Genomic DNA, 8769 nt, shown 5'->3' with positions numbered 1-8769 from the left:
AAAGTGGGAAAAGAATCCAGATAAAATCCAGCATGAAGGATGCTTCTACACCATGATCACCATCCACAATCACTTATTCATAGACTGACCAGAAAATTTGTTGTCGAAACTGGGATACATCTGAAAGTGAAAGGGGAGGCTGTTAATTGTTATGGTAAGGACAGCTACCCTATTGATGGAGCGTTCCTTGCATGCAGGGATTGTGTTACATGTTGGGATTTACAAAGAGGACACAGTGTATTTTCTTCCATACAAGGCTAAAATTTAGTTGGGGAGAGAAGATATTTACAAAAAATAAACACACCATGAGGCAGCTAAATCAGGCCGTGCCGTGTGGCATGCAGGATCTTAGTTCCCCACATCTGACTGGGGATCAAACCCATGTCCTCTGCATTGGGAGTGCAGAGTCTTGACCACTGGACCAGCAGGGAAGTCCCTAGTGCCTAGATAAATCTCGACTTGAATTTGGGAAGGCACTGAAGAGCACTGAAAGCTGGTACTTTCGTGGTCTGAAATTCAGGAGACCCTTGCCATCCCTTTCTGTATCACCAATTTCTTTATGTGGTTGGACAGCAGAGTACACATACAGGTGAGAAGAAGCAAGAGTGAAAGCTGAATGGATTAGCCAACTGAATGAAGGGAGGTGAAAGCCCTTGGCAAGGGGCAAGGGGACCAGCTCTCTTCCCTCAGAGGCCTCACTGGAGTTGTTCAGGTCTCATTGGTGAGAACTCAGATATATGGCCATACTGGCTGCAAGCAGATATAAAAACTGAGAAATTCTGTGGTATGTACTTACAGTGGAATATTATTCAGCCTTAAAAAGGAATGAAATTCTGATACAACACAGATGAATCTTGAAAACATTAAGTGATGGAAGCCAGACACAAAAGGACAAATACTGTATGATTCCACTTACATGAGAAGACGGCTGGATTCTCCTATCGGCTCCTGAAATCTGTTTCATTATCACATGTCATACAAGGTCGAGAAAACGTGACTGTACACTCATGAAAGGATGGGAGTGGCAAAGGCATCTCTGCAAGAAGGAAGCTTCCCTCCCAAGCTCGTGGCACAAAAGAAGGATATGGAGCAGGAAGATGTGTCTGAGATGGGACAGTAGAAGGATGCATCTGCCTCCACCGTCAGTCCTTTGCTCCAGGCTGTGCAACCATCCCTGTTCTTCAGGGATTATGGAAGCCGTGATTGATGACATCCAAATTTACATTTGAAATCTTCAGCAGCTCCAAGGAACAAACCTAAGACATTCAGTCAGCTGTTGTCAATATTTAATTATACCCACCTCATTCTCTGTATGCTATTCAGCCTCCTTAGTTACGCTCTCCTAAGTGTGAGAAAGTTCACAGGGCAGCATTGGGGAGGCAGGCTTATGTCATCTTCCCTAAGTGCTTCAGAGGTTAACTCTGAAATGTCAGGAGCATTGTGGGCAAATTGCAGAAAAAGCTAGAGAGGCCCTCTACCAGCATCCAAGATCTGTGCCAGTGGTTTTCTGAAGAGGCGTTGGGGTTTGCAGGTGGGATACAGAGTCACCTGGGGAGCTTTCTCAAAGTACACGTGCTGACTCCTTCCCCCAACCCCCTGGAGATGGATCTTGTCTCACCACCAGCCAGGTTGAAAATCACTGATCTGGGTTGTTAGGAAAGAGCTTCATTAAATTTAGCATGTGAGGCTGTGGATAACCCCATCTCTGTTTCTGAGAAACAACTGTTTACTATTCTAGCACTCTGGAAACCTGGCAACCAGATAAGGGAGGCTGGCAACCCTGAACTCCTGAAGCTTCTGTGCAGCTGCCCTGTAAGGGACCCCTGTCCTGAGGGCTCCCACCTGCCCAGCTTGGTGTTCAAGTTAGGAGGAGTACAAAACCGAGAACTTTGCAGGACCCAAAAGGGCAGCTGGGCAACCTACTTTTGATGATCCTGAGGATTATTAAGAAAGGAAATTCCACAAAGTCCATGTAACTTTCAGAAAGTATTTTGTTCCATTGCTTGCTTTCTTTGTCCCTCCGATTATATTTCTGGATTTCCTTCCTTACGATTCTGTGTCTGGAACTGAATAGCAATGAAATGAAAGTGATTGTCCTAAAGAGATATTCCTGGATGCAAAAATGGATTACTAAATGGGTTACTAAAAGTCCCTGCTGCCACCCATGGGATGATAATCTTGATGGAATTGCAGGAGGATTTGAAAGACAGTTGGAGCCCTGGCTACTCAGAGGGGGACTTTTTATCCTACTGTCTCTTATTCTAGGGAAAAGGTGATGTGGGTTACTGCTACCTAGGTATTTGGACTGAATTTGTTGCTGAACACTGAGAAGTTGCCTTGCTCACACTTTCATTTTGTATTTATTTATTTTTATTGAAGAATAGTTGATTTACAATGTTGTGTTAGTTTCAGGTGTACAGCACAGTGATTCAGTTATATATATATCTTATAACTATATACTTCCATTATAGTTTATTACAAGATATTGAATATAGTTCCCTGTGCTATACAGTAGAACCTTGCTGTTTATCTATTTTATATTTAGTGGTGTGTATCTGCTAATCCCACTCTCCTAATTTATCTCTCCCCCCTCTTCCCCTTTGGTAACCATAAGTTTGTTCTCTATGTCTCACACCTTCTTTTTGAAACATTTGCTGCAGGCAAAGCCTTCTGCTTAGATGCCCTTCTTCTAAATCACACACATGCTAAAATGGGACTCCAGGCACCGGAAGGAATGGAAAATGATGACGTGGGACACCTGTTCACAGCCAGTGCTATACAAGCTGAATGGACTGGAGCTAAATGAGTATGACGCCATCGTGGACATAGAATGTAATGATGTTGCCTGTTATTCCCTGCTTCAAGTGTCCTGTCTAAGGAACCTACTTGTTAAGGAGAAAATAAAATAAAGCTTTAGTTCATCACCATTTGATTTTGGAAATGCACTCTGGAAGAGGATAGAGTTTACTCACTTAAAGGGGGAGCCATTCTTTCCACTGAAGGCCAATACCGGTCCTGTGGGAGTCCATCAAGAAGTTCTTGGCACAACATCAGAAGCCACCGTGGGAGAACCACGGAGCCAGGCCATGTGCCTTCCCATCTGCTACGAGGCTCCGGTCCTGGGCTGCCGGTCCCTGACTGCATGACATTAATCTACGCTGCCCCTTGCACCTGCCCTTTTCCCTCCCACCCGCCCCCCTCCAACTGGGTGATTCCAGAGATTCCCTCTCCCTCACTTCAGAACACTGGATGTGCACGTGTATGCACGTGCACACACACACTTTGTCTCTCTTTGCCCAGTTGCTTTGCCATTGCAGAATCATCGCTGCATCACACCATGTCTGAGTTTAGCCATGTATCCCACGTGATAACCCCGCCCCCAACTCCTCTCCTGGTTCTACTTCCCTGGTACTGATTGTGGAAAGGAAAGACTCTCATCTTATCACCCACGTCCTGCCAATGTACCTCCCTCTCCTCCCCACCACCTCGTGCCTTCCACGTGTCCATGACACCCTATGCAATCAGGGGGAATGTTTTGAAGGTCAAGGAACATATCTGATCCATCTTTAACTCCCAATGAACTAGTGTGTGATAAACTACTGTGTGTTTGATGAACAGAGTCAAATATATGATACACTTATTAATAGTTCAACAGGGACTTCCCTGGTGGTCCAGTGGTGAAGAATCCACCTTACAATGTGGGGGATGTGGGTTTGATCCCTGGTCAGGGAACTAGGATGCCACCTGCCACGGGGCAACTAAGCCCGTTAACCACACCTACTGAGCCCGCGTGCCTCAACTAGAGAGCCTACGTGCTGCAAACTATAGAGCACACACACCCTGGAGCCTGCGTGCCACAACTAGAGAGAGAAAATCTGCATGCCACAGCTAGAGAGAAGCCTGCACACCGCAATGAAAGATCCCGCATGCCTCAACAAAGATCCCATGTGCTGCAACTAAGACCCGATGCAGCCAAAAATAAATAAAATAAATAAATAAATAAATAGTAGATCTTAAAAAAAAAAAAAAAGTTCGACCAAAAAAAAAAAAAAATTCAAGGCCAATTTGGTTGGATATAAAATTTTTAATCACAATCTTACCATTTAAAAATTCTACAGATGTTATATTGACTTCTTTGCAAAGGATAAATTGGATACAAGTTTGACTCTTTTGTTTGTATGTGTGTGTGTTTTTTTTTGGCTTGAATACACATAGAATTTTCTTTATTTAGAGATACAAAATTGCCAGTATACTTTGAAATTTGGTCTTTTAAAATTAAATTTGACTGGAATTCAGTGATTTCTCTCATTCTGCACTTAATATAGAAATTTCATCACAGGAATTTTTCTTCTGTTCAGTTTTTTATTGTTACCTTTTTTTCTTCAATAATCTGATGCATTATTCAGACCCATGTTCTGGGATTATCACAGCTAAGCCTCATTGTGTTTTCTTTCTGTTAGTTTTACTATTTATGGGAGAACTCACAAAATTTGCCCTCTGTGGAACAACTAAAAATTTTTTGCAGTATTAATTTTATTCTTTGTTCACTCTTTTGAAGTTTTTAATTTCATTACTGCATTTATAATTTCTTTGCAGTAGGTTTTTAGGGAAAACTTTAATAAACTCATGAATTATTACTTTGGACCTAGAAGATATAGGACAAAGAATCCAGTGGCCACTGCTTAAACTGGTAAATATTTAGCCTCCTTCACACTATCCACCCCCACATACAAAACTTGCAAGTCCCTAAGGCAAAAAAAAAATTGAAAAAAAATCCCAAACAGTTATATGATCAGTAGTAGAAAAGGCCCATATCTACTAACAAGATCCATTAATCTTGCTAAGATTTATACCTTCCACAGACAGTAGCTGAAGAACAAATGCAGGTCTGCATGGAGGAGCATATGGTGAGCCTTTCCAAGGCCTGCTCACCACCTTATCTCTAAGAGCTGCAGAGTGATTTTATACTGCTTTACAAAACTGGCAGAATGAGGACCTGGGAAAAGGTCTTATTCTCTTTTGGTTTTCTCTGCCGACAGTCTTTTATTAAAGAGAAATCTGTAACAGACTTTTCCCCCAAACACTTGAAAATCAAAAATTGAAAGTTTGCACAGAAAATTTGAGAAAAATCTTAGAGCTGACTCAACTATTTGATTAGCTGATTTCAGAAATAATATTTTATTTATATTTTAAAAACAGATTTCACACATATTAGAAAGAGGTGACTAGCCATACAGTTCAGTCAAAGAAAGTGTTTCTACCATGTTATAACCCTGCTTCTCATCCATCTCCTATTTATCTAATGCTGCATGATTTTCATTTTCTTTCCTTAGGGCTTTCTGTTCCTGTTTCTAGGAAGCTATATATTTGCTGATTCAACTGAGAATGCCAAATACTTTTCTAAAATCTTCTATACATTTTCTATTTTGGTTCTCTTTTCCCTATCTGTATCATTTGGTATGTTTTTGTTTTACTCATCCTCAATAACAAATCTATTGAGCATGAGAATTTGCCAAGGCAGTGTTTTTGCAGAGCGTTCCAATGAATTGCCTTGGGTGCCCTTCTGTCTACTTGGCTGAATCAATTCCCTACTCATTCTACAGCTGGAAGGCAGATAATTTGGCTACCTCCTGGCTCAGTATCCAACAGTCTTTCATTTGTTTTAGCTTTTCTGGCCTAAAATAAGATGATCTACCTTCACTATCTGAACAGATGAGATGAACAAAACGCCATAACTTCCAGTATTCACTGCTACCACATGGCTTCCAAATTTGCCCTCATGTACCACTCTTTATTTATGGGGACTGCACATTCCAAGCTGTAATGTTCCACTACATGTCTCATACATAATCTTACATATTGCCATTTTTCCAATTGTCACCATCCCTGAGGGCTTGTGGAAAGAGAAGCCCAGGACCTTGACTGTCTCAAAATCAACCTCCGTGAACTAAAGGAACAGTTGCCTTTTTCTAAACACTTTGGTGCCTTCCAAAGCTGTGTGACCCTCTCTTGTTGCTGCCACTGCCACTACCACACACTTGGGCACCTATTTTTGCACACAATTTTGACATAGCCATCACTTGTAAAATGTGTCAAAATAGTCTTCTAAGTGTGGGTAAATTTGATGATTGCCTCAATAAACTGTGGCAGAAGCCAAGTTGCTGAGAATCCCATGGGGGGCCCTTTGGCTCTTTTGTTTTTGACACCACATCTCTCCAAATCAGAGAACCATGTAGCATACACTCCTTAGAACTGACATCTACATGTGTAATTCCCCAATCTATCTTTCCAACTGGAGACATTTTGGGCAGGGGCTGAGTCAGGGCTTCAGATGTTTTTAATCCTTCATTGTCCTCCCTAAAATTTACCAATAAAAGAATGCTGAAATTCGGGCAGCAGAGACTTATGGTCTTTAGATTCATACTTTAAATGGTAGTGAGAGCCAGATGTTCTACTTTGCTTAGTCTAGCCCCTGTTCATCAGCAATTTCACATTAGCTTCCTTCTGTCTAGTACTTTCCTCCCTCCCTCCTTCCCTCCATTCCTTCCTTCCTTCCATTTCTTTCATTGTAGTAGGACCTTTGTTTTCTTTTCCAGTTTATATAATATTTTCAACCAATAAACATGATGCTCTTATACAAGTTTATAATAATAACATTAGCAACTCAAGTTTGCAAAGAGTTGCCAAAAGGTTTGCTTATTTGTTTTTAATTAGATCCTCAGGTTTTGCAGATAAGCCAACAAAGGCTCAGAATAAAATATTTGAATAGAATTCACATGGTTAGAAATTTTCAAAGTTAAAATTAAACCCAGAATGTATCATTTTTAAATTATTTTTTTCTAGTTTTAGTGAGATATAATTGACATAACATTGCATAAGTTTAGGGTGTATGTCCAACCCAATGATTTGATATATATATGTATTGCAAAATGATTACCACAACAAGTTTAGTTAACATCCATCACCTCATATAGCCACAAATTTTTTTCTTGTGATGAGAACTTTTAAGATTTACTCTTTTAGCAACTTTCAAATATACAATACAGTATGACCATAGTTATCATGTTGTACATTACATGCCCCAAAATTATTTTTCTTATAACTGGAAGTATGTAACTTTTGACTACATTCACAATTTCTCCCACCCCCCCATCCCCCACCTCTGGTAACCACAAATTTAACCTCTGCTTCTGTGAGTTTGATTATTTTAGATTCCTCATACAAGTGAGATAAAGCAGTATTTGTCTTTCTCTGTCTGACATTTTAATTAGCATAGTGCCCTCAACGTTCATCCATGTTGTCACAAATGGCAGGATTTCCTTCTTTTTGATGGTTGCATAGTATTATATAAATTCTTCTTTTATCCATTTTCACTACCCATTCATTTGTCAGTAGACACTTAGGTTGTTTCCATGTCTTGGCTATTGTAACTAATGCTGCAATAAACATGGAGGTGAACATGTCATATCTCTTTGACAAAGTGATTTTGCAGAATTGGAACTGCTGGATCATATGGTAGTTCTATATTTCATTTTTTGAAGAACCTCCATACTGTTTTCCATAGTGGCTGTACCAATTCATGTCCATCTTTAAATTTTCTATGTATGGTATCAAGTCATCTGCAAAAGGTAACAGTTTTACTTCTTCCTTTCCAAACTGGATGTCTTTTATTTCTTTTTATTGTCTGCTTCCTCTACCCATTTTTAAATTGTATTCTTTGTCCCTCTGTCTCTCTTTCTTTCCTGTTAACTTTGCAATTACTGAATTCTGATCAATTACCTGGTTTTGGGTGGTGTTATGAGGTTTCATCTTCTGATGTCTTCCTAGTTATCTGAAACAAAAGGCAACTCAGTGGTGACTTTCAATGTTCCACAAGGTAATAAGTGTACACAATGATCAGGTTTTTACTGTACCCTTTCATGTTTATTCTCAGGTATGTTGGCTAACTTCCACTATTTCCCAAGGGAATATTAATTATTTATTACTAGGTATCTTCTAATGAGAACTCTTTTGCCTAAAGACAGCTGAGTCCCAGATCTTATGATTTCATTTGCCTCTGGCAGAAATTATGTAACTTTTTACTAAGTTTTCTTTCCAGAAACACTTCCATTTTGTGTGGGAATATCCCCCACAGTGACTATTCTCTGGTCCAAGATTTTTCTACTGGGTTTATCTCACATCAGGTAGTTTCCTCTTTTCTGATGTGTGTTGAGACCCTAACTTGGATGAAATCACTACTCTTTTGCATTCCTAGTTTCTTGGACCAGTAGAATCAATATCACCTGTGAATTTGTATAACATGCAAATTCTTAGACTCCACCTCAAACCTGTTGAGTAAGAAACTCTTGGGGTGGTGTCAGGTAATCTGCATTTTAACAAGTCCTTCAGGTGATTCTGAAGTGTGCTAAAGTTTGTAAATGCTCACTCTCCCAGGGCATTTCAACTTTGTTGGAGGTAAAAAAAAGAAGGAAGCTGGCTGGAAGGATAAACATTTTAAAAAAGTGGTCTCAGGGTTTTTGATATGCTAGTCTTATTTAATAATCATGACTCCAAACTGCTTCCCTTTTTTCAGCTTTAGGACTCTCCCATATTACCAGCGAGCCTTGTTCTTAGTAGCTGTCTGTCAATTTGTTGTGTCATTAGCATTTCCAGAGTTATTTTACATTGGATAGGTTTTCATCTACTAGGGAAATAGAGATTATGATAGACCATCATGATGAAATTTGGTGAGAGGAAGTATTTTTGCACATAGTTTTCTCTCCTCTGTAA

Source organism: Eubalaena glacialis, chromosome 11 (assembly GCF_028564815.1).
Source record: "Eubalaena glacialis isolate mEubGla1 chromosome 11, mEubGla1.1.hap2.+ XY, whole genome shotgun sequence".
NCBI lineage: Eukaryota > Metazoa > Chordata > Mammalia > Artiodactyla > Balaenidae > Eubalaena > Eubalaena glacialis.
This window is presented reverse-complemented; position numbering follows the sequence as displayed.